The 26,321-nt window shown below is 42.7% G+C and overlaps 1 protein-coding gene across 3 annotated transcripts in view; it reads right to left on the reverse strand.

Annotated features, from left to right (window-relative positions):
- Positions 1 to 26,321, reverse strand: part of CAMK1D (calcium/calmodulin dependent protein kinase ID) — a 414,391-nt gene that overhangs the window by 160,983 nt on the left and 227,087 nt on the right. The gene's annotated exons all lie outside the window — the stretch shown is intronic.

Consider the following 26,321-nt stretch of genomic DNA (forward strand, 5'->3'; position numbering starts at 1 on the left):
CATGGGCCAACCCTGTAAAAAACCTCTTACACCTTTCAGGGCCCAACTCAACTGCTGAGCCCCCGTGGGCAATGTAATTGCTCCCTCCCTCTGGAGTCCCGCAGTGGCCCTCCCAGTGACCCGTTCACTGTATGCTCACCAAGCCCAGACCCCTCTCAGGCCGGGTGAGCCAGGGAATAGCTTCACTGTCACGTCCATGACTCCAGTGCGGGCAGAGGAAAACCAGACTGACCCCTCAGGGGTTCTAGTCACCACCACCACCAAAGGTCAACCCAAGACCCCAAGCCAACTAGATTGCTTCTAATCAAAATGTGGTTCCCAGACACAGCACGGGCATCTCCTGGGAGCTTGTTAGAAATGCAAATTCTCAGGCCCCCACCCTGGTCAAACAGATCCTGAAGCCCTGAGGACAGAGCCCAGGAACTGGTTCCGTAAGATTCTCAGATGATCTGTATGCACAAAGCAGAAAATCGGTCGGTGGTCAACCCCGTGCTTTTCAAGCCTCAGTGTGGGGGAGAATCACCCGGGATTCTGGCTGCCCGGCCCATTTTGATCCAGTGGGGCTGGGGCAGGCCTGAGCGTCTGCATTTCTAACATGTTCCCACGAGATGCTGACGCTTCTGGTCTGAGTCGAGTAGCAAAGTCCTGACTGCAGAACCAAGAGAGAAGGAAACATTCTAATGCCAGCCCCTGGAACTACCCATTAAGAGTAGCTTTTGCTCAGAATAGAAGGCTTGCTATTTATTTTATTTTAAAGCATTTGAGAGAAGAATCACTTCATTGCTCTATGAGCTAATGAACTCTTACCACAAGCCTTTCACTGAAGGGACTACTGAACCACATAAAAGCAAGCATTTCACATGCAGACCTCCCCCAACCCCCGAAAGCAGGGACTGCGTCTTACTTATTTTGTTTCCCCTCATACTTAGCATCTATCTGCTTAATAAATATCGGCTGAATGAATGAATGATATTTAAAGGCTCTCCCTCCTCAACAGCAAGAATCATTATTTACTTGCGGAAAAATGGAGGCAATTTTCCTAAGTGTGAGCTGTCTTTCCCTCAAATAGAAGTTTATAAGGTGGAACAAACCAGAATGTTATCGTCCCTCCGAGCAGATGAGAGAAGAGAACAAAACACGTAACTGAGGGCGGCAATGTTTTACTCTGATTTCTACAGCTCTGATTAGTCAACGTGGGTGTTCGCAGGAGCAGAGATGACAGATTACACAAAATTCACATTTCATGTGACTCTTGCGCACAGAGCTACAGCCTAATATTTACTTGTGAGCAGTGGTTACTTTGCTACCTGAGCAAAATAATATCCAAGTTATGTAAATAATTTATATAATAATATTATATACATAATATAATAACAGTATATCTTAGGAACCAAGTGAACTATGCTACCAAGGAAACCATGACAAATTAAGTTAGGACTGCTGAGATCCTAGATGTTTATGGAATGATCATTATTGGATATCCTGAGAGAATTATGACCACAAAAAGTATACAGCCTATGGACGTTCCCCATTTTTCAGTTTTTAAAAATTTGCAAAAAGAATCCTTCCCAGGGTCACAAACATTTTTTCAGTGAGGTTAATTTGGGGGTTCACGAAAAGCTTAGACTTACGGAGGGATATGAAATAGTCAGGTTTACCTGAAGGGCTACCAGATAAAATGTGGGGCACCCGGTTATGCTTCATACTAGAGAAACAACAAATACTTTTTTTCAGTGTAAGTATGTCTCAAATACTGCATTGTTGTTTGGCTGACATTCAAAAGTGACTGGGCACCCTGCATTTTCATGTGCTAAATCTGACCACCCTGGTTACATGAATCACAGTCAATAAGCCTCTAAACTGAGCTTAGAGATTCGTACCTGCTGTCCCACCTCCCCTCAGAGGTTGAGCCAAGAAGGCTGTTTGGAGTATAGCCATTAATACAGATTCAACTATATACAAAGAATCAACTCTGTGCAAAGCACCTGCCCAGCCAAATAGGAGACTCTGATAAATTAAGAACATAATCCCTTCTTTGGTGCAAGGGATAGAGAAATTAAAGTCTACTTAACCTGCCATTCTTACATGGGTCCTGGCCGTGGCTCCTGACTCTCCCTCTCAACTAATAAACCAAGCAGTCAAGCAACTGTCATTTACTGAGTTTCTGCTATGCTTCTGGAAGAATACGAGAAAAATATAAAATAAGATTTTGCCCTCAAAAGACTTATCACCTAGATGGAGAGACCCACGAAGCAGTAAGGAAAAAACTAAATGCTAAACTCTGTAGCACTGCTGTTAAGTTCAGAAGAAGCAAGACCCAGGATGAGCCAGAAGTACAGCGAAGGCCTCAAAACATGATGGGCATCGTGCTGGATGGGTGATGTTTGAATAAGCATACTGCAGAAATGTCAAAGAAAGCCTCCCGTGGCCTCTGAAATGTCTCTTAAGAAAAGTGGCTTCACTAACTTGTGGATGTTAGAACACGATAGAAGAAAACTTTCTGGCCCCAACAACTATTCTTAGGTACATTGTTCCACCCTCAGACTCTTTTAAGATACACAAAAACCGAGCTTAAAGTTTTAGCCTTGGGTATCTAGGTTGGCTTCACGAGCGTCAGAGGAATGTCCACCCACACACGTCTGGGCGCTCACCACGTACCAGGCACTGTGTCAGGAGTCCCAAGAGCGCAAGGTCAGCCCTCGTGGGGCTCACACAGGTGGGCTTCCAGCTACAGTAAGGACGCCTCCCATCCAGCCTTTCTTATATTTACCAGGAGTCAGTCTCCTTGTAATGAGTGGTGACTCCTGGGAGAGACAGAGAACAAGCTGACACCCTCTTCTCGTACTTCTGCAAGTACTGGAGGGATATAACATTTGCTTAGGGTTCTCTCCCTCTGGCTGCCCAGTCCTCCTCCACCATGATTTATATTCCTCTCATCCTGCTGTTGGCACTCTCCAGAACTGAGAGAGTGATCCCAGTGTAAATTATAGCACCAAGAATAGGGTATTAAATGAGAGAGGTGAACTATTAACCATCGTGAGTGGATGCTATACTTTTGCAAATAAAGCCTAATATTAGGTTCGTTTTTTTTTTTTTAAGCAGTTGCTCAACTGTTGTCATCTAAACAATACAAGCTCCATGGAGATGAGAATTTTCAACTATTTTGTTCACTATCATCTCCCTAAGAGAAAAGTGCATAGAAGGTAGTACTTTCAATACATATTTGTTGAATGAATGAATGAATGAATGAATGAATGAATGAATATTAAGTATTGGGTCAATTAAATGACCACATCAGTTTTACCTGAACTTCTACTAAACAAGATCTCCTTTCTTATTCAGTCCTGAGCTTTTGAGTTTCAAGTCTCAGCTTTAGTTTCATCAAATTCAATCTTTTGGGGTTCCATGAGGTGCTTCATATAATCAAGACTATTCTGAATTTTTATTCTCCTATTACATATATCTAATATTTATTATATCTGTTATATTACTGCCCCTCTCAACTTTGGGCCATCTACATAATTTTGTTGGTACACATCCGTCCCGTATGTCTCTTTTTTTTGAGAGAGAGAGCGAGGGAGTGCGCATGTGTGAGCCTGGAGGGGAGAGGGAAAGGGAGAGAATCTTAAGCAGGCTCCATGTCTAGCGCAGAGCTCGATGCAGGGCTCCATCTCACAACACTGAGATCATGACTCGAGTTGAAATCAAGAGTTGGAGACTTAACTGACTGAGCCACCCAGGTGCCCCTCAACCCATATGTCTTGATCCAAATTCCTAAAGTCTTAAATGCGAAGGTTACATGTCAGAGCTGGCCTCTGGTATTATACCAGAGACCCCCCATCAAGATAACCATGACAGGAATCAGCTGGCTTCCACTGCTATCAAGCTGTACACCCAGCAGGACTATCATCGAGACCATATTTTACCATCTTATCCATAAGGAGACAATTAGATTCCTTGCTGAAATGGCATTCCTCAGTTTTACACACCACATAATACTCTTTAAAAGAGAAACGAAACGTTTGGGAAGATTTGTTCTTAGTAAACCCGCGGTGGCTCCTAGCAACCACTACAGTCTTTACTAAATGATCACAAACCATCTGCTTAATTTACTGTTCCAGAACTGTGCTGTGCATTGAAGTCAAAATTCCCGATCTATACATCTCCTAGCCTACCTGTTTTTGTTTGGAAAATCTGCCAACATCTCTTATATTCTTTTCTCACACATTTCAACTGTGACTCTTTTGTAATAAATGCAATTTTCTCAGTCTCCTGGGATGTGAGACATCTAAATCTAGGGACGAACTAATATTATCACTTTCTTTAGGCCCTACTTACATAGCTGTTTTATATGTAGCATTTACTGAGTGTTAACTACAGACATACCTTGGAGATATTGCCGGTTTGGTTCTAGACCACCACAATAAAGTGAGAATCACAACAAAGAGAGTCAAATGAATTTTTTTGGTTTCCCAGTACATATAAAAGTTTACATTATATTGCAGTCCAGTAAGTGTGCAATAGCATTATGTCTTTTAAAAAAAATCAATGTATAGACACTAGTTTAAAAAAATACTTTATTGTTAGGGCGCCAGTTTCTCTTAGTCAATAGAGCACACAACTCCTGATCTTGGGATCGTGAGTTCAAGCCCCATGTTGGGCCTAGAGTTTACTTAAAAGAATACATGAATGCTAAAAAAAAAAAAAAAAAGGTGCTAACCATTGTCTGAACTTTCAGCAAGTCATAAACTTTTTGCTGGTCGAGGGTCTCACCTTGATGTTAATGGTTCTGACTGATCAAGGTGGTGGTTGCTGAAGGCTGGGTTGGCTGTGGCAATTTCTTAAAAATAAAACAATGATGAAGTTTGTTGTGACTGACTCTTCCTTTCACGAACGCTTTCTCTGTAGCATGTGATGCTGTTTGATAGCATTTTACCTACAGTAGAACTTCTTTCGAAAGTGGAATCAGTCCTCTCAAACCCTATTGTTGGTTTACCAACTGGGTTCATATAATATTCTAAATCCTTTGTTGTCATTTCAACAGTCCTCACAGTATCTTCACTAGGAGTGATTCCATCTCAAGGAACTATGTTCTTTGCTCATCCATAAGAAGCAATAATTCCTCATCCATGAACATTTTATCATAAAATTGATGTAATTCAGTCACATTTTCAGGCTTCACTTCAATTCCTGGTTTTCTCGCTATTTTCACCATATCTGCAGTGACTTCCTCCACTGATGTCTTGAACCCCTCAAAATTATTCAAGACAGTTAAAATCACTTCTTCCAAACTCCAGTGTATGTTGATACTTTGACCTCTTCCAAGAATCAGAAATTTTCTTCATGGTATTTAGAATGGTGAATCCTTTCCAGAAGGTTTTCAATTTACTTTGCCCAAATCCATCAGAGGAACCACTATTTATGGCAGCTATAGCCTTACAAAATGTTTTTCTTAAATAATAAGACTTGAAAGTCAAAATGACTCCTGATCCCTGGGCTGCAGAATGGATGTTATATTAACAGGCATGAAAACACCATTCATCTCACCGCGTATCTCTGTTAGAGCTCTTGAGTCACCAGGTGCGTTGTCAATGAGTAGTCATATTTTGAAAGGAATTCTTTGGCCAGGTCACAAAAGCAGGATTAAAATATTCAATACACCATGTTGTAAACAAATGTGCTATCATTCAGGCTTTGTTGTTCCACTGAAAGAACACAGAGTAGATTTAGGATACTTCTTAAAGGCCCTAGATTTTTGGAATGGTAAAGGAGCACTGGCTTCATGCTAAAGTCACCAGCTGCACTGGCCCCTAACAAGAGAGTCAGCCTGTCCTTTGAATTTTGAAGCCAGGCACTGACTTGTCCTCTCTAGCTATGACAGTCCTAGATGGTATCTTCTTCCAATAGAAGGCTGTTTCATCTACACTGAAAATCTGTTGTTTAGTGTAACCACCTTCATTAATGATCTCAGTGGGATCTTCTGGAGAACTTGCTGCAGCTTCTCCAACTGCATTTGCTGCTTCACCTCGTGCTTTGATGTTATGGAGATGGCTTCCTTCCTTAAGTATCATTACACAATCTCTACTAGGTTCAAACTTTTCTTCTGCAGCTTCCTCACCTCTCTCAGCCTTCACAGAACTGAAGAGAGTCAGGACCTTGGTCTGGATGAGGCTTTGGCTTAAGGGAATGTTGTGGCTGGTTTCTTCTTCTATCCAAACCACTGAAACTTTCTCCACAGCAGCAATAAGGCTCTTTTGCTTTCTTAGCATTTGTGTGTTCACTGGAGTAGCACCTTTAATTTCCTTCAAGAACTTTTACTTTGCATTTGCAACTTGCCTAATTGTTTGGCCCAAGAGACCTAGCTTTCAGACTATCTCGGCTTCCGGCATGACTTCCTGAGTTTAATCATTTCTAGCTTTTGATTTACAGTGAGAGATATGTGATTCTTCCTTTCACTTGAACACTTAAGAGGCCATTCTATGATTATTAATTGACCTAACTTCAATACTGCTGTGTCTCATGGGATAGGAAGGCCGGAGGAGAAGGAGAGAGGTGGGGGAAGGGCAAGTCAAGAATGGAGCAGTCAGAACACACACAACAGTTATGGATGAAGTTTGCCGTCTTGTATGGCATGATTTGTGGTGCCCCAAAACAATTACAATAGTAACATCAAAGATCAGTGATCACAGATCACCATAACATATAAAATGAAAACGATTGAAATATTGCAGGAATTACCAAAATGTGACACAGAGACATGAAGCGAGCAAACGCTGTTCAAAAAATGGTACCAATAGACTTTCTCCACACATGGTTGCCACAAGCCTTCAATTTTGTTAATAAAAAACGAACAAACAGAAAACACAATAAATGTAATGTGCAATAAAATGAGGTGTGCCCTGGGGCACCTGGGTGGCTTAGTCCATTGAGCATCTCACTCCTGATCCCAGAGTCGTGAGTTCAAGCCCCATGTTGGGTTCTATGAAAAATGAGGTATGCCTGTATGTGTCAAGGCCATACTAAGTATTTTTCATTATGTTGTTTAATACACCAATCTTATGAAGCAGCTATCTGTGAGATAATAGAAAATATATATTGGTCTCTGTCCCTGGTTGCTGGCACAGAGCTCCTGAAATCTTTGTAATTTCCTAAGTGATAAGAACACTAGGAGCATATCTTGTCCTAATATTTGGTCTTTGACCCCATCCCTGACACAGGGTTTCTAAAACTTGTAAACTTCTGGGTGATAGGAGTGTCTTTTGTTCTAATGAAACTATCTGAGTAGGTTCCTGGATAGCTCCTTGGTGAGAGCTGGCCACTGGATAAACCAAGTCATGATTGGAATTTTCAGCCCTGTCCTCCTTTCTCTGGAGAGGCGACAAGGGTTGAAAACAGAGTATAATGATCCATTATACCTCCATGATGAAACTTCCATGATAGCTCAAAAGTACAGGGTTCAGAGAGCTTCCAGGTGGGCAAACATGTCTATACCGGGAGGGTGACATACCCTAAATCCACAGAGACAGAAGGTTCTATGCTTGGTACACTCCTAGACCTCACCCTGTGTATCTCATCTGGCTGTTCATCTGTTTCCCTGAGTTCTGTGAGCCACTCTAGCAAATTAATAGAACCCAAGGAGGGGGTCACTGGAACCTCCACTCTCGAGCCGAAACACAAATGGCAACCTGGGCTTGAACTGACATCTGAAGTGTGTGCTCCTGTACTGCGGGCGGTCCTGCGGGACTGAGCCCTTAACCTATGGGATCCGACTCTACCTCTTGGAAGATAGGGTTAGAACTGAGTTAAACTGTAGGACACCCAGATGGTGTCCAAGAATTGCTTGATGCAGGGGTGGGGTGGGGGGCACCCATACACATTTAGTGGTCAGAAGTGAACTACTGCAGTGTTCTGTGTAAGTAAAAAAGGCGGATGCATAGGGAAGAACACACAATAGGGAAGAGCTGGGGTTTTCCCTATACAGGAGAGAGTAAAATGAAAAAACTTAGTTCAGTCTATCATTCCCCTCATTTGTAAAAGAGGAAAACTAAGGCTCCAAGACATGAAGTACGTATTCCAAGGTCACACAACTGGGAATTGGAATTGTTGAGAGTCTAACTCCCGAGCGCATGTTAAAGCACTTATAACTTTCTGTTAACTAAGTTATAATGAGAATATGGAGCAAGACATGAAGTACGTATTCCAAGGTCACACAACTGGGAATTGGAATTGTTGAGAGTCTAACTCCCGAGCGCATGTTAAAGCACTTATAACTTTCTGTTAACTAAGTTATAATGAGAATATGGAGGAGCACATATAAATTCAGTTATTTGTATGAAATCATGACACCTAAAGTCAGGGTGTTAAATTTCATAACTAATGATACAATATCCACATTTGGGAGTGCAGAGATTTGAACTATTCTAAAATCTAGTGGAAGTTCTCAAGACACTTGGTTATAAATATCCTGACAGATGAAATCCCAGTGGGTCAAAGTAAACCAGAGTAAGAGATATTCAGAAGCAGAAGGAATAGTGAGGAGTCCAGAAATTATAGTTAGAAAGGGCCTAGGGGCTCCTGGATGGCTCAGTCGTTGAGTGACTGACTCTTGGTTTTGATTCAGGTCATGATCTCATGGGTCGTGGGATGGAGCCCCTACCGGGCTTTGCACTCAGTGGGGAATCTGCTTAAAGATTTTCTCCCTCTGGTCCTCCCCAGCTCACGTGCTCGTGTTCTCCCTCTCTCTCTCTCTCAAATAAACATAGAAAGAAAGAAAGAAAGAAAGAAAGAAAGAAAGAAAGAAAGAAAGAAAGGAAGGAAGGAAGGAAGGAAGGAAGGAAGGAAGGAAGGAAGAAAGAAAGAAAGAAAGAAAGAAACTTCTATCAGCTCAGATCTGCCAGTGTCATCAAAAGGAAGAATAAAATGGACCGAGAGAAAAGGCAGGGATGTCAGCTACAAGCAAATGGCAAACCAAGATGCCATTAACCTTGCATAGCTTATACAGCTAAATCCTGTAGTTCAGCATTCAGTCTTTCTAAAATATGGCCAAAAGGACATTCATACCCAAGGAATGTTCATCCCCAAACAACAAACCTTTCTAAAGTGCTCATATTTCAAAGGAACAATGTCACTAAAAACAACCTTGGGTGATAAAAATAACCTCACTTAATTTTAATCACTTAGCATCTACCAGGACCAAAGTAAACACTAGCTGATAACATCTATGTACAGAAAGTAGATGTTTTGTATGGCAGTCTATGCTGAAGTCTCCATAATTCCCAATAAAAGACAGCTGAGCTGGATAGAGGGAAGTGGGCCCAGGTTATGGGGGGGCAGGGCGGGAGAGAGAGAAGCTGAATGGGAGTACAGCATATATGGGCATTGATGCAGACGCCTGCGTGCATGGTAACTGACAGCCAAGCAAGAAATCCCCAGAAAGAGCCAGGAAAACATTTTAAAGTTAATTCATGCAACAAATCGTACCAAATGCACAAGTTGGCCCCGTTCCAAAGCCCCCAAGCTGGAGGGAGCATCAGGACCCAGAGAACAGGTCCTCTATTGAACACACATGGCTCTTTGAAACAGCCACGCCATTTCTCCCTCCAGTTAATTCTCCACAGTTCAAGAATCCCCAAATTTTGAACTCCATGTAAAATGAGGAATGTTAGAAAAACACAGAAGAGGAGAAAAAGGAAAGTTCAGCATATTTCGCTTTCATGGCTCGTTGATCTGGAGGAGGGGAGACTGTGGCAGCAATTATGAGTATTATGAGAATTAACAGAAGAAGGGAAAGGCACAAAACACCTTTCCTTTGTGTGGTCTTTGGAAATGGTCATTTAAAAACTTAGATGAAAGGGGCCACTGGAGGATAAGAGATGGACAGGAGACAAGGTGATCATCCATGACGATAGAGGGGAGGATGGGAGGCCCAGATCTCTTTGTAGCAGCTCAAGACGGAAGTTACATCACTGAGCTGTGACTGACTTCCGGTCCTCCTCTCTCAACACTTCCACGTTAATTGTCCAGACAGAAAAAGGCGCTTCTGTGGATAAAAGTAAGCCCCTTTTCAGACAAAGATCGTAAAGGACTAGGTCCTTCACTAGCCACCATGACATTTTTCTAAATAGTCTGGAAAATTTAGTTGTTATTCACAAAAAAAGATGCTGCGGTTCTCTGGCATGGCAAATTGCCTCAAAAACATCTGAAGAATATTCTGATGTCTTGGCAAACACTCTTGTTTGTCTCAGTAAACACTGGGCTTTTGGAAATAAAGCAAACCATTTCCTCCTTTCTTGGGTCAGATTATCTCCACCCCTCCTCCAGTTATAAGCAGTACAGGAAATAATGCTGAGAAAATGAGGATACTGTCAGTCACAAGGGAAAGTGGCAGAGCTGAAATATTTGCCAGATGGTATTAAAAAATAATACCTTTCCTTTTTATAACTTAACAGGCACATTCACAGATGTTACTTCATTTCACTCTCACGACAACTCCATGAAGTAGGCATTATTATTCCTATTTTGTAGATGATCACTCCTAGTTTATAACCACTTAATTGTTCTCCCTCCCTCCCTAGCTCTTGCTCTCACCATTCTCCATGCTGTCTCCTGAGCCATCATTCCACAAAACAGAAGTGATTAAACTTCTTAACTTGAAATCCTTCCATAGCTCCTCATAGTCCAGAATAAAGCCCCCATGACTTGACACGACTTACAAGGTCCCTGTTGCTTGGTCCTTACCTGCCCCTCCCATCTTCTACCATTGCCCCACACCAAAACTTTACTGGCCCCCTGGCCGCTCTCAAACACCTGTGCACACCTTCTTCTCTGGCCCCATAGGTGTGCTCATCCCTCTCACATCTTCTCACCAAACTACGCACCCTCTGAGACTCGTTCTGTATCATCCACTGAGAACCCTTTATGATTCCTCACCTCTTGCAGGATGGATCCTCTCTCTTCTGGACCAGCCCAGTTCTTTTATCACTTTGTTGTTGTACTGCACTGTATCCATCTGTTTGCATGTACATGTGTGTACATATTTAGACGGTTTTATATGCAGAGAAAAAAGTCTAGAAGGATACATATCAAACCAGTTACTAACGCCTCACAAAGTGTGCTAGAGTGGGAGAGGATTTTCACCTTGCAGTTTTTCTGAACTGGGATTCTTCACCTGAGCCAAAAAACGGAGAAAAACGATTCAAGTGACTATTTTCTCAGTTCTCCCAAGGAAGGTACCATTCTAATTGCATAGGAGAGAAAGTTAACTCAGTATACACAACGAATGCCTTAGAGCATTGGGGCTCGATCCTCTCACTGAATTCAAGCAGAGAAAGGGTTGCCAGATTGCTGTACTGGCAGATTTTTACAACAAGGTGCTTTTTAAAAAGTTGTTGATCAAAATCATTAACAACTGGTTCGCCAAAATATATCCATAATGCTGGACACAAAGAAATAGATATTAATTAGTCTAACTGCTCAAGAAATCAGGAGATTGGGTTGGGTCTCAGTTCTGACACATCTAACTGCAGGATTTTAGACAGGTCATTAAATATTTTCTGACTTGATTTCTTCATCTGTTAAATGAACATTAAAATATGTGGTCTCACTATCTATAGAAACACACACATGTGTAGAGGTAAAATATGCTATGTATACACATGTACATATCATACTACATATAGAGAGATCTTGTCTATTAAGAATATAGGTCAGGGCACCTGAATGGCTCAGTCGGCTGAATAGCAGACTCCTGGTTTTGGCTCAGGTCATGACCTTGGGGGCCTGGGATTGAGTCCAGCATCCGGCTCCACATTCAGTGTGGAGTCTACCTGGGATTCTCTACCTGTTCCTCCCCCCACTCATGTGCTTTCTCTCTCTCTAAAATAAAATAAATAAATAAAATCTTAGGAAGAAAGGAAGGAAGGAAGTTAGGGAGGAGGGAGGGAGGAAGAGAGAGAGGGAGGGAGAGGGAGGGAGGAAAGAAGGAAGAGAGAAAAGAAAAGATATAGGCCGCTTTGGGAAAGACCAGAATTCAAAATCCATAGCTTCAAATCATCTCTGTTTGCCACCAGCAGATGGAGCTGTAATCAATGGGAGACTAAGGAGCGAAGACTGGTAAGTAAATCAACTACATCTTAAGAATGCAAGGCGGTTTTGTTGTTGTTAAGGAGTAAGTACCACATGTGATAAGACTTCCATTGTGAAGTAAGTTTTGCTTTGAATTCTTGAAAGCAAACAAACAAACAAACAATTAAAACCCTTGTGCGCAGCTGATGATGTTTTCAAAAAAAAAGTATCTCAGGCGTCCTTAGCACTCTGTAGGATGCATGGGGTGGGGGGCCTGGCCAGCATTCCCTGACAGCCCTAGGGAAGCAGGGTGGGAGTCTGTAATGGTACCCTGGGAGGGGCACCAACTCGGCTGGCTCTCTCTCTAGGGGACGGGATACTGGTCATGTCACTTTCCAGCGTCTCAGTTTTCTCATCTAGAAATTAACTTGTCAAACAGGATCCTCTCTGAGATCCTCTCTAGTAATCAATGAATTTAAAATTGTAATAAGGCAGAGTGTACTGAAGTATATGGGGCCCCCAGACCAATATTCAGACTTCTCTAGGATAGTGTTTTCTGCATGGAAGATTGGATGACAACACACGCTTTGACAGGCTCTTCGGCATTGCTAAGTTTGTCAGTTAGATATGGAATAGAATTTCTTAAGATAGGAAGCCACTTGGGGCGCCTGGGTGGCTCAGTCGGTAAAGCGTCTGCCTTCGGCTCAGGTCATGAATCAGGGACCTGGGATCAAGCCCCACACTGGGCTCTCTGCTCAGCAAGGAGCCTGCTTCTCCCTCTCCCTCTGCTACTCCCCCCTGCTTGTGCTCTCTCACTCTCTCTCAAATAAATATTTAAAAAAGAAAGAAGAAAGAAAGAAAGAAAGAAAGAAAGGAAGAAAGCCACTTACATGGAAAAGACCTCCTTTACCTGCTCCCACAGCCAGCCTCTACAATGCCATGGACCGACAGAGAAATGGCCAACTAATTTGCTCATGTCTAGAATAGCTCCAGAAGACCCAGCTGAGGCCCGGTGGCCTTTAGTCCAAAAGAGAAACCAGTAAGGTCCAATTCAGTGTGCAAAGCCCTGTGCTTGGAGCATACCAGCATTCCATGAATGTTCTGAAGAACAAATAAATGAATGAACAGCTAAACCTGGCCTTCCTAAAGTCTTACACACCAAAGACACTCAAAAGCCAGATACCTGAATGAAAAAAAAAAAAAGGTTAAAAGGATCGACTTTATGCTTCTTTCCTATTCCTATTACCACCCAGGAGAAGTTACGTTGGATGTCAAAATCGGCTGTATGTTCTAATTACCTGAGGAGTTTGAAAACATATTGACCCCCAGGGCCACCCCTGGAGACTAGGATCTCATTGGCCTGGGACGTGGATCAGGATTTTGTAACCCTCCCAAGCAATTCGGATACAAAGTTTGAGAACTGGTGGCAAATCACTGAGTTAACAAACAAAAACCTTGGCTTGCTGCCCATGAGATACTTGGGAGTTGGTAATGCCACGGTCCTAGTGTCCATTTCAAATTTTCTTGGCTGAACACATTTGCTTCACAATAGGTCTGATTTAAAGGTAAGGTGTCCTGAGGATAAAGGTTCAAGTCTACTTGGCCAACACATTATTAGTCTTCCCGGGAAGAGTATGAAAAATGAGCAAATGTCACCTGGTTAACTGTAACATTAGCTTCTGATATTTCTCAGTCAGGCCTTGCAACACTAAGACATTTAAGGGAGTGCTGTCATTTCTTTCTCCTGATTTTTGGGGAACCTTTTGTCAAAGGGAAATATATATTTTCTGGATGTTTCAACATGAGAATAGATGCCTGGAGTCTTAGAGACTATCCAGGGGCTTGCCTGTCTCAGAACAGAGATGAGGCCTTGTAACTTTGATTTACTAGCTCCACTGATATGAAAATACAGCATCCCGAGGTGTTTCAGGGTCATGGCAGATAATGATAATGGAGATTTAGAAGCCATGCCCATATGAAATACTGTGGACACAGAAGCAAGCGCCAGGCGCCTGGACCGCTCTCCGCAGCTTCATGACACACAATCTGTGGCCCACACGGAAGACTCAGGGCTGGAATTCAAGAAGCATCTTAGATGCTTCCAGCTCTGAACCCTTGGATTTATGTGAGCAAAAAGGAAAGGGGACCAAAACAATGCGTTGGAGTCTTGGGGAAAGGCATCATTTCCTTTTTCTTTCCTGCCATGAAAGCCCCATGCTTTCCCTGCACTGATCCCCACAGTGAGGATGCTGGGTCTCACCACTTGAGCCCAGGACCATGCTGAGCCAGCAGGTCCCCTGAGTGGCAGGCTTGGCAGCACGGGTGTGACCCATGGGACTGTGGCCTATGCCCGCTCCAGATAATGAAGCCCCTGAGGCCAGGGGAGCATCTCACTAAGCCTGCAGAATACTGCACCATTTATTTATATGGGGAGAAGCAGATTGTAAAAGAGAAAGATGTAAGACGCAAAATAGAAAAGGAGGGAAGTCCACTTTGGACGACTGTCTAGTATCCATTTTCAGACTTCGGAGGGTTGAACGTGCACTGTAAAACATTCCTCACTGTTCTAGGAAAGTACCCACGCTCAGAGATAATGGTGCAGAATCGAGCGTTCTTTAGTTTTTTTCACATCAGTAATTAATGCTGTCACATAATCTGTTTATGTCAGACCCTGGCTTCACTAAATCAGGTGCATTCAAGTAGAAAACACCACTTTTTTCAAGTACTCACATGTTGGGAATTCATAAGGGTGTTTGTGGTTGGTTGTGTATAATACACGCATTTTATCTTTTACTTTTTTAAAGATTTATTTTATTCTAGAGAGAGAGAGCATGCATGCTAGTGGGCAAGAGGCAGACGGAGGGAATTTTCAGGCCAACTCCCTGCTGAGCACAGAGCTCCACGCACAGCTTGATCCTATGACCCATGAGATCATGACCTGAACCAAGACCAAGAGTAGGAAGCTCAATGGACTGAGCCACCAGGCGCCCCAATATATGCATTTTAAAAACACAGAGATCATCTTCGTGAGTGTGTAAGGGCAACTCTGTATTCTTTCTCGAAAAAGCAAGAGCCGTCTCTTCATAACTGAGATCGGAGTCATGATTAGAAAGAACAGCATGGTTTGCTTTGTTGATGATTTTTTAAAAGGTGTGTGATAAACACATCAACTTTCCAACTTATGTTTTATGGGAGATGGATGTTAAATGCTGAGGCAGTTCAGAATTTATAGTTTTATCATGTCCTACTCATAAAAGATTATAATAACCCAAGGGATGTCAGCTCTTAAGAAACTTCCCAGGGTGAGCTCCAGGGCTATGTGCAAATTCTCAGGAATGATAGTCCTAACTGACAATCGTGAATAAGCCAGCTGCCCAATCACCCAGCTCTTTATTTCCGAGTTTGCAAGGGAATCAAGGAAAGCAACTGCACCATGAGGGATGAGGGGATGGGAGAAATTCAGCCACGTGGATTGTCCCCACGGATGACACAAAGGTAGCCAGAAAGGGAAGGATGGCAGTGGCCACGCTCTTATTATGTCCGAGCAGAACAGCTGATGTGTCCACAGCTGTGGCCACAGTGTGTGAGCCACAGAACAGGGAGGGCTGGGCCAGGCTCAGGTCATCCATGGGCCACTGGGGGCATCTGAGGTGATTCTGCTTTTTTTTTTTTTTTCAGAACAAGGCATAGAGAAATTTTTCCTCTAAGTCCAATGGCTAGATTTCACTGAGGTCACTTTTGGCCGGTGCTTTTCAATCTGGTTTCCCCCGGAGCTTCCAGGTTCTCAATAAATATTTTAGAAACTGCAGTGAAACACAACTAATTGCACAGGCCCACGTGCAACGGATACCAGATGTGAACACACAGCAGAGAGCGCCAACGTGTCTGCTCATGTCCTCACTGACGGGATTCGTAATAACGTTTTTATAAAATTAAACTTAGAAACTCTGATAAAATACAACACTTCTTTTTTTGTTTGTTTAATTTTATTTATTTATTTATCGGAGAGGGAGAGGGAGAGAGAGCACAAGCAGGGGGAGTCCTGGGATCATGACCTGAGCTGAAGGCAGACGCTTAACTGTCTGAGCCACCCCGGCACCCCCAAATATGCCAGTTCTGACCTGTTTATGTGTGGGAGTTCCATTTAAGAATTTATTTTTTAAAAGGGTTCTGCTACTAAAAAAATGAAAAAGGAAAGAAAACAACAAAACGGGGGGGGGAGGGAGAAAAGGGAAGGAGACAGGAAACCAGTGCAGTAAACAATGCAGAAGTGAAGTGAAACGTTTCTTCCCTAGAAGAAGACTATTAATATATTTTCAGATACAAAGGGAAGTCCTGCCACTCAGAAAGTTACTCCCGAAGATGCTAATGTATTTCTTGTTCTGCAGTCTTTGGCCTCTTTAGGGTTGTCTTTTTTTTTTTTTTAAGTTAGGTTAAAATCAGGAAGAAACTGTCTGCCCCTTTTTATTTTTTAAGATTATTTATTTATTTGAGAGGGAGAGAGAGAGAGAGAGAGCACAAGCAGGGGAAGGCACAGAGGGAGAGGGAGAAGCAGACTCCCCGCTGAGCAGGGAGCCCCATGCGGGACTCAATCCTAGGACCCTGAGATCATGACCCGAGCAGAGGGAAGACACTTAACCGACTGAGCCACCCAGGCGCCCACTGTCTGCCCTTTGGTACCCTAGGAATGGCACACCATGTGCTTCCCAGGGAAGAACAATAAATACAATTTAATTTTTTAAAAAATGAGGAAGAAACTAACAATGCAACAGTAGGGACATGTAGGGTGGTAAGGAGAGACATACATATACACATACACGCACACACACACACATACAAACATGCACACACATACGTACATGTACAGAGTGTGGCGCCCACTGTCCTTAAGCCCAGTGTCAAGTCACAGTGTTGGGTCCACAGCATTGGAGCTCCTCACCCGAGGCTGGGGGACAGCCAGCACTGGGTAATCCACTCTGCAGGCAGAGAACCTGGCAGAATGATTTATCTCAGGGAAAGGGTGCCAAGAACATTTGAGGGGCAAAGAAACAGAAAGAATAAGGGCGTGTGTGGAGGAAGGAGCAAAGCGTGTGCCTCCTGAAAAGCACACACAAGCCTGAGTCAGGATTATTTCCCAGTCTCCTGATGCAAAAGCAGAAGGCAGCCGAAGGCCCCGCGTGGATAAGTGCTGCTAGATTTCAGGAGCGTTAGGGGGTGGCAAGCTCTACTTGAGGGAATGAAGACTGGCAGTTCTAGCATCTTGCAGTAAGGAGGTGGAGTTAGAAGAACCATCTGGTGACTTTTCCTCTTTTCTGTTTTTTTTTTTTTCTCTCTTTTTCCTTGGGGGGTGAGGAGTGGGGTTGGTGGTGGATGTTGCATTTGGAGTCTAACATGGTGTGGTGATGAATAAACACGGAGAAGTTTTGCTTGGTAAGATAGCCCAACCGATGTCACGATGGCCACTATTGCATGATGGCGGAAGTGTGCGCAGGGAGAAGGGGAAGGGAGGGGAGAAGGGGAAGGGAGAGGAGAAGCACGACCTCTCACTATCACCCTGGTCCTTTCCCAAGCTCACTGCCTCCCTTGGTGGAGCATTATGGCACATTACTTGCAGGAAGCTTAGATAAAATTCACAGACCTAGATTTCATAAAACATCGAGACAGTACTTACAAGAGCCAGATACATGAGGCTAATTAGTGGGGGACATAAAGACAAATAAAACACAGTCCCTGAAACCCAGCAGCTCCCTGGCCGGTGTGGGAAGACAGATGTGCTGCTAAAGATCACGATATACCACGACCAATGTCCTGCTAGGAAGCCGGCCATGGGCTGGGGAACACAGCCTGGGCCCATGTTTTACTGGGTCTGGGTACTCTGGCAGGGTTGTGTCCCGAGAGACAACACATACTCTGGGTGTTGGCAAATTTGGGAAGGGGAAGACAAGGAAAAGAGCATACCAGAGGGAAGGAACAGCATTTGCAAAGACATGAAAGAGTGAGGTGTGCTGTGTTGGGGTATGAGAGTCCTCAGGTGAGTGGGGGTCAGGCGAGATGGGTCGATGAGGGTCCACTGGGGAACATGATGAGGGGCTTTGGTGCCAACTTCAACAGTGTGGGCTTTATGTTAAAGGAACTAAGAAGCAGTTTGCAAGTGTCAAGATCCAGCTCTGAAAAAAAGGAAATAAAAGTGTTTTGTTTTGCAGGGATATTTAAAGTGAGCAATGTGAAAGAGTTCCTTATAAATCATGCTTGATGCCCTACCCACCTCTTCTACAAATGGCGTGACTTAAAACAGGAAATTCACTTTACTCCACTCCACTTTCAATTTCCCAAGTGGAAAGTTCATATGCACGTTTCTCTTTCGTCATGAACAAGCATAAGAAGTCAATTTGACCATAGTGTAAATGTCTAGATATCTTTGGGGATTGAGGCTAATTCAGGAGCTCTTAATAGGCAGTGACAGAAAGACTAGAGTTTTGTGAAATGTCAAGTTCATGACTCTCTTTTCACTGATACTTTTTTTTTCTCTCTATGAGAAAAAACTTATCTATCATTATCTGGGGTTTTGTTCTTCAGAGTTTTCTTATATCTGCAGAACTGGAATGCCATTGACTGTTGTTGTCTCCAGAAAATGCACCGTACATATTGGAAAGACTTTTTTATCTTCATCAACCACAAACACTTTGAACAGAGAAAATGCCGGTTACTTAATGGAATTTCTGATAATCCAGAAACCCACCTGATGTCCTTGGGCTCCTATCACACAGCCTCTGGCCATTTATCAGTCTGGCCTCTCTTTCCTTTCAGAGATATACCTATCTGCTCTTTTTCTTCTTAACTGTCATTCAAACTCAGTACCTAATAAAAGCAGAGACTAAAAGTCAAGGTTGTGGACCTCACGATTGCCTCTCTGTACTAAGTGTGTGTTCAAATTCGGCAAAGCACAGATCTTAAGAGATGCCAAATAGACAAAGTGTCTTCCAATGAACACATGGCCCCTGATCTCCATATATATTGGAAAAGAATCTCTGAAGTGGAGAATAAATAAAGTAAACAGAATAACCTTGAAGTCTGTCTCTTGGAGTGGTGGTGAGAGCCAGCTGATCATCAAGCTCCCCCCCCCACCCGCCCCGTAAATATAAAGCATGTACATTTCCAGCTCTTACCCAATTCTACCCAATACCACTGCTAGGCCAGTGGAACCTGGGAACCATGTATATTTTTAAAAGTCCTCAGCAATTCTGAAAATCAGCCAAATTTGGGAACCAATGTTCTAGCCAGCCCTCCATTTACAGATGGAAAAATCAGGTGACTATCCAATAAACTCTGAGCTAGTTATAATGGCAATATGTCCCAGTAGATAATTTCTGTATATTCCATGAAGAAATAATTCTTTTGTATAGATAAAGCGATAAATCAAGACGACAAAGTATTAAGTGAAATATGTTCTAACTCCTACCAGGTTTGAATTTTGGATTCTCAGATTCCTTTCAAGGTGGTGGCATGGGAAGTCTCTCTGGGGTCAAAGTGGAGGGCACATGCACTGGGTGGGAGCATCTCCTTGGCTCTGTGTCCTTGACTCTTACAGACACCTCTCCCAGGAAAAGGGCATGGCTGGCACCAGGCTGGAAGGGACCTGTAAACCAGGGCTCTTCTTGCCCAGGATCAGGACAGAACTGCTTGTGAGGACAGGACCTGCCCCAATTAAAGCCAGCCTNNNTCCCTCTCTGCATATATTCACATATGCAGCTATGTACACAGATTTCTAAGGTGATAGCTTTTCTACTAAGTATTGGCATACAGAACATTTTGAAGGAATTTGTTATATTTCTAAAGAAAAAGAACCCAGTATGACAAAGGATAGAGAACTGCTAAAGTTTTAAAGTAACAGAATAATTTCCTACAATTCAGTCAGACGGTGGCATTTGTTATCTTGTTCAGTCTTGTATTTTTTTAAATCACTATCATGTATATAGAGCTTTCTCCATGCAGGACACTAGGTGAGTCACCCTTCATTTCAATATCTTATTGGAACAACTGAAAATTCTAGGAAGGGCCTATTATCCTTATTTTACAAGGAAGGAAACAGAGATTTCGGGGGATTTAGTAAGAGGCCGGAGGTTAATTCCGTGGCACATCCTGGGTTCAAAACCCTGAGTTTTACTTCTTTCTACTACAGGAATTGCCTTTGAAATGGACATATGGGTGTATTTCTCCATATTTCTTTAAGAAAAGTTAATTTCCCCAAAGAAACAGGAGTTTTACTACTTCTGTAATATCATAACAGTATTATTTACATAACAAGATTTTTTTCACGTTTCTACTCTTATCTGTAATTGTCGTCAGAGAGGGTTCTTTAAAGCTACACAAGTCAGAAAGGGAGAAGCTATGAACTATTAAAATGAAAGAATATTACAAAGTCTCAGTGACATTTCAGGAAATTACTATTCTAACATCCTTGAAAAAACTATTTAAAAATCGACTACAGGAATGCTTTACTTCAGAAATCACCTCTCGTACTAAGATTCAAAGTTTTATCCAGTTTCTGGATTAAAATACTTAACAGAATGAAAAAGGAGAGGAAGTAATTCTCATAGAAATTTATTTTCTGTTTAGTGGAAGATTCTAAACAGAAACTATTTATGATGTTTCAATTGCTTAAAAAAAAAAACTAAGCATGGGTGAGAAATTACAGAAATTCTTCAAATAATAGGCAAATAACTGAAATAAAGTCAGATAGCCTCATAATGAAAATGGGACGGATTAACTGTAATGTTTCCTTGGTCCTATTAACAACACAGCCAGTATCTTTAGATGACCTGCCTACAGATGGTGTGGTGGATACTAGGTTTCTTCTCACTAGCCATGAACCCCTTCCTTCGTTAAATTCTTGCACTGGGTCCATATTCCTGACTCATAACTTGTGCTTTGGGGAAAATGACCTCTGTCCCTGGCAGTAAGACTGGGGTATCTGGCTCAGGCCTGGAGCAAGGACACAATTGTTCTAGAAGCAGCTGGCAGCCATCTTGTGAGCAAAGAAGAAACTCTAGAATGAAGCTGTGGACAGTAAAGCAAAGCAATGGGTGGAAGCCAAGGTCTTGATCTCAGTAGCGTTTTACTGAATCAAACCAAATGTAACCCGTCCTGTTTTGGGGGATCAGATGCATTAACCAATTTCCCCTCTTGGTTGTTTGAGCCAACTTGAGCTTTGTTTTCTGTCGCTTATAATCATATGTGTCCCAACTGATACAGATGGTCCAACAGGCGAAGAAGTTTGTATATTTCTAAGTTGTTTCATACGTGCAAACAAAAACAGAGGTATATTTCTTACCTAGGTTTAGAAATCCAGTTGAAGGGCACCTGGGTGGCTCAGTTGGTTAAGGGTCTGACTCTTGATTTTGGCTTTGGTCATAATCTCAGGGTTCTGAGATCGAGCCCTGTGTTGGGCTCCATGCTCATCAGGGAATCTGCTTGAGATTCTCTCTCTCTGCCTCTTCCTCTGCCTCTCCCCCACTTGCACGAGTGTGAGCACAGGGGGGCACACGTGGGCACACGTTCTCTGTCTTTCAAATAAATAAATAAATCTTAAAAAAAAAAAAGAAATCCAGTTGAAAACCACAGTGGTAGTTCAATAATGAATATGTCATTACTACTGATCCTGGCTAAAAACAGTAGGGAGTAAATGGTTGCTCCCATCAAACAGAAAGTGTGGGAAGGTGTTAATTGCTCCTCATACACTTCAAGAAAATGTTCAGCCACTTAAACACATGAAAAGAACAAGACAGAAGAGAATATAAACTTTGGAATGATCTCTGAGAGACCTGAGACACATGGTAAAGGTCAGGAGCTACAAAAAGTCAGCTCTGCAGAAGAAAGAAGTGGATTTAAACCATTTGTGAAGATTATCTAACCTTCAAACAATCCCACTTGGATTTCTGTATATCAGAAATCTCATCCTAACATATGAAACTTCATTGTAAGCAATCTGACACGTATTTCCACTTTCTTCAGAGATAAAGAAAAGATCCACAGAATGCAGCCTTCTGGAATATTAACATTAAATTAATATTAACTTGTAATGGCTTATGAAAAAATAATGTAGGAAGTTATTTCTCTGTGGGGCTACACAGGATACGAATCAGAGCTTGCACTGCTGGTAAGGAAAATGTATAATTTAGTATGAAAGGCCTAGAGCCCCTTCAGAATCAGAAGAAAGCCTCTACATTTGAGGCTACTGAAATTCCAGGGGAAGCTCCAAAGCCCAGATGGCTGAGAAGAACCAGGAATTCTGAGGAAAAGGTGAAGGCAAGCCAAGATGGAGGCGAGAGCAACAACCAAGGAGGTGAATGAAGACAAGCCAGCTTCTGAGGCGAAGGGTCATGGAGGTTTCCAGTGAGGAGGCAAAAGCTTTAGGTAAGGAAATATTAAATTTGATGGCGTATTAAGATGTTGAGTTATCTGATTTGTCACAAACTTGAAAGGAATTGAATTTCGGTGTTAAATGTTTAGTCACTTGGCACCATCCTTGGGTTTGGCTTGTGTTTATTTTGTTGACTCACGCTAATGGAAAAAGAGACATTTATTTTTGTTGAGACATTCCAGGAGGTAACTCTGTCCTGTTCGTTTTACTCAGGAAACTCTAGTGGAAGGGGCAACTGGGTGAGAGGCCTGGGGGCAGGAGGCTCTTACACCCCAAAGATGCCTGGCTCGCACCGACCACATGAAAAGAACGTGTCATTTGCCAAGGAGAATAAATAAGTTATCCCTAGTTTTAACAGTCATTTGGAAAAGGAAAAGTTATGTAACTCACTCTTCCAAGACTACTTTTGACTCATCATTTTTTTTTTTAACCTTGAATATACTAGGAAAAACTCTGAAGTTTTCTTCATAGAATATTCCCTACACTCCCTGGAAATGACTACAGAGCATTCTTCTATATTCTTCCATATTGTCAAGATCCAATCAAAACTAGAAACCCTAAAATAAACTAAAGAGAGTGGGTGGAAAATTAAATTAAAAGCATAAAAAACATGAAAAAAAAAGAAGAAACCAGTATTAGGGTAAATTTAATTTATTATGTCATCTATTATTGGTAGAATTATTTTTGAATCTAGCTTCTGGCCACATGTAAATTTAATAAGTATGCTTTTCATGCCTTCTTCTAAACTATTTCTTTTTGCAGTATTGGAAAAAAATATGTTCTGAGTCAGCCCTGGGGAAAATCCCTAGAAATTTTCTTTCAGGTCCTACTATGCACTGATCAACAGCTTTGGGGCATGACTGCTCAATCATCCATTAAGTGTGATATTATTTTTCTGCCTCACCTACAATATTCATTAATTATTCATTCACAATTATTTATTAAAACTTCTAATGCTCCAGACCCTGCCTGGGCTGCACTCAGTGACTCTCTCAGCCCTGGCCTCAAGGAAATCAGTCTCATCCGTCGATGGGCCAGTTAATAATTACAACATGTTGTGACAGGTACGGCATCTCCGGCACGTGAAATTTCATCTGTGTCACAGTTTTGCTGAAAACTCAATGCTGGCTCAAAGCTATTCCTGCTTCCTTTCCTTAAGGTGCTCACGACCCATCTCTCCCACGATGTGTGTTACGGTCTCTACAGGATCAACTTATTCCTTAGAGTCATAGATTTAAATGGTTTCTACTATTTATTTACTTATTTTTATGTCAAAATTGTTTATGAAAACTGTATTTTAAGACAAAGAATATCTACGATGACTGATAAGGTACTCTTTATTTTTTTAAATTTTTATTTATTTATTTTGTTTTTAAGTCAGCTCTACACCCAAATGGGGCTGGAACTCACGACCCCCCCGGAGATCAAGAGTCACACGCTCTACTGACTGAGCCAGCCAGGTGCCCCCGATACCTCAAAAGAAAGAATTTACCTAGGATATGCAGTTTAGAGAGAGATTCCCCATCTTTTTCATGTTGCCACAGGCTGAAAGATCCTATTTGTTGAGCACTGCAGTAAAAACAGCTCAGCCACGCCTAGCAAGGTCAGGTACAGCACAGCATACAGGAGAGCTTCAGTCAGAAATATTCTCTGAGAGTGTGCAAAAAGCGTGCTTCATCTTCTTTTTAACAATTACAGAAAAACGCAAACAGCCTGATTTTTTTCTCATGAAACAAATTTTTTTTGTCCCTTTCTAATATCCTCATGGTTTCCACAGAGAAAATAAAGTACCACTTGCTGCTGGGATTTTGTAGCTGATGTGTCTACCTGGTTTGCCCATAATCAGCTCCCCACATGGGGCTCAATGCCATTGATAGAACACACGTTCGCCGAGAAGTAACAAGTAGAAAGCTCTCTGCTTGCATGTGGAGGCCCACCTGTAGGACACCCAGCATAGAGCGAGGGGGCCTGAGAAAGGAAGGGCTCCTTCGCCTACCAAATGCCATGGGGCCAGGCTCTCTGGATCTGAAATCCTTTTACTTTCCACCATTCCCCTGCCCCACTGGCAAAACCTGTAACTTGCACAAAGCCTCGCCTAACTGAATGGGATGAAGGCAAGCTGACAGCAAACAAAATCCCAAATCAGGAGAAACATTGTCACGAGCAGAAGGAACGGAAAGAGTTTTCTAGGAGCAGAAATCGCTGGTTCTGGGAACACAGATTCTCCTCGGTGAGAAGGAGCTGTTCTGTGGAATAAGGACATCTGTCGGTTTCTATCATCCAATACAATTTTTTTTTCCCCTCTCATTAAAGTCACAGAGTTCGAGGGACTAGTGCTATCAGAAATCATCAATGATTCTCACGGATCTACCGAGGGAGTTTTCATGTAAAATTTCAGGAGCACAGAAGTCTCCAGTTGAACACCAGGGACGCAGATAGAATCTCCAACTAAGGAATATACCCACGAGTCATTGAATTGTTACATAATAACCCTTTCCCACGGAGCACTGTGATGAGAAATACCTAGGGGCTTAAATGATCTGGTAATGAATGCAATAATATGCAAATCAATGTAACTAAATACATAATAAACAGATGGACAGTGAAAAACAAAATGTTAATTAAAAAGTAAATAAACATTACATCTCCTTTAAAACACGTTTTCACGGGAGTGTGTCCTAGAGCAAATGGAGATGAACATTCTCCTGGGGTCTCCTGGGAGTGGGGGATGAGCGGGATTCACTAACTCCTAAAGCCCCTTCTGGGTCTGATCTCATTGCTTGAAAAACTTTTCCTCCATATTTATAAAGCAAATAAAAGGAAAGTGGTCTTTTTTCTTCTGGTGCTGAAAGTCCTGTCCATCACTGCCATCTGAATTAATGAATGTATACATTCGCCGCATGGATACTGAACACCTTGCGTGCTGTAGGAGAAAGCTGAGGCACGAGGCCCCTGTGCCGGGAGTAGAATAACAGAGAGGTGAGATGGTTCCTAGTTGTCCTAAACAGTGAGAGGGACAGTCATGGAGACAAGGGTGGCTACAGAATGTGTCTCTGAGAGGCTTCCCCCACCTTGGTGGAGGGAGGGGAGAGTCTCACCTTCTCCCTCCCACACTTGTCCCACATGTACAGATTTGATGACACAAAACGCAGCAAGGGCAGGGAGGTCTGCAAAGGCAGTGCCCGAGGGAGTGCACCCATTGCTTCAGCAGACATTCACTGAATCTGAGGACAGGGTTCTAAGCAAATCCCCACCCCCAGGGTGTCTGAGGGGACTTGGGGAGACTCCAGTGGGGAGCCTACTCTGTGGCTGTGGGTTTACATGTCAACTGGGGGTTGCGGCATCACACAGGAGGGGACCCTGACCAGTTGCAGACTTCCTGATGGAAATGAAGGAGACAAATGAAAGGCCGGTAGGCTTTACTCAAGCAAAGTGTGGTGGGGTGGGGAGTGAGGCCGATAGTATCCTCCAGGCAGAGAAGAGCCTTTGCGAAAGGCAGGAGGCGGCAGAGAGCATGGTACATGGTGAACAGCGTGGAGTGGCTAGATTATAAAGTGTTGGGGGTGGGGATGGGGAAGGCTGGTGGAGGCAAACGGATGAAGCCATGAATAAGGGCTAGATCATGGAAAGCAGCCAGGCCAGGAGTTTGGACTTTATCCAGATGGCAATGCAGAGCCATTAAAAGTCGACCTGAGGAGGGTCATATGACAAAAACTATAGATCTGCAAATGAAAAAAACTGAAAAATCAGCTGGGAGCTTGGCCTCTGTCAATCCCTAGCCCTTCACATTGACCTTCCGGTCAGTCAATAAGGGCGGTGCTGCTGTGGGGGGGGGGGG

Source organism: Ursus maritimus, unplaced genomic scaffold (genome assembly GCF_017311325.1).
Source record: "Ursus maritimus isolate PB19 unplaced genomic scaffold, ASM1731132v1 scaffold_31, whole genome shotgun sequence".
NCBI classification, from domain to species: Eukaryota; Metazoa; Chordata; class Mammalia; order Carnivora; family Ursidae; genus Ursus; species Ursus maritimus.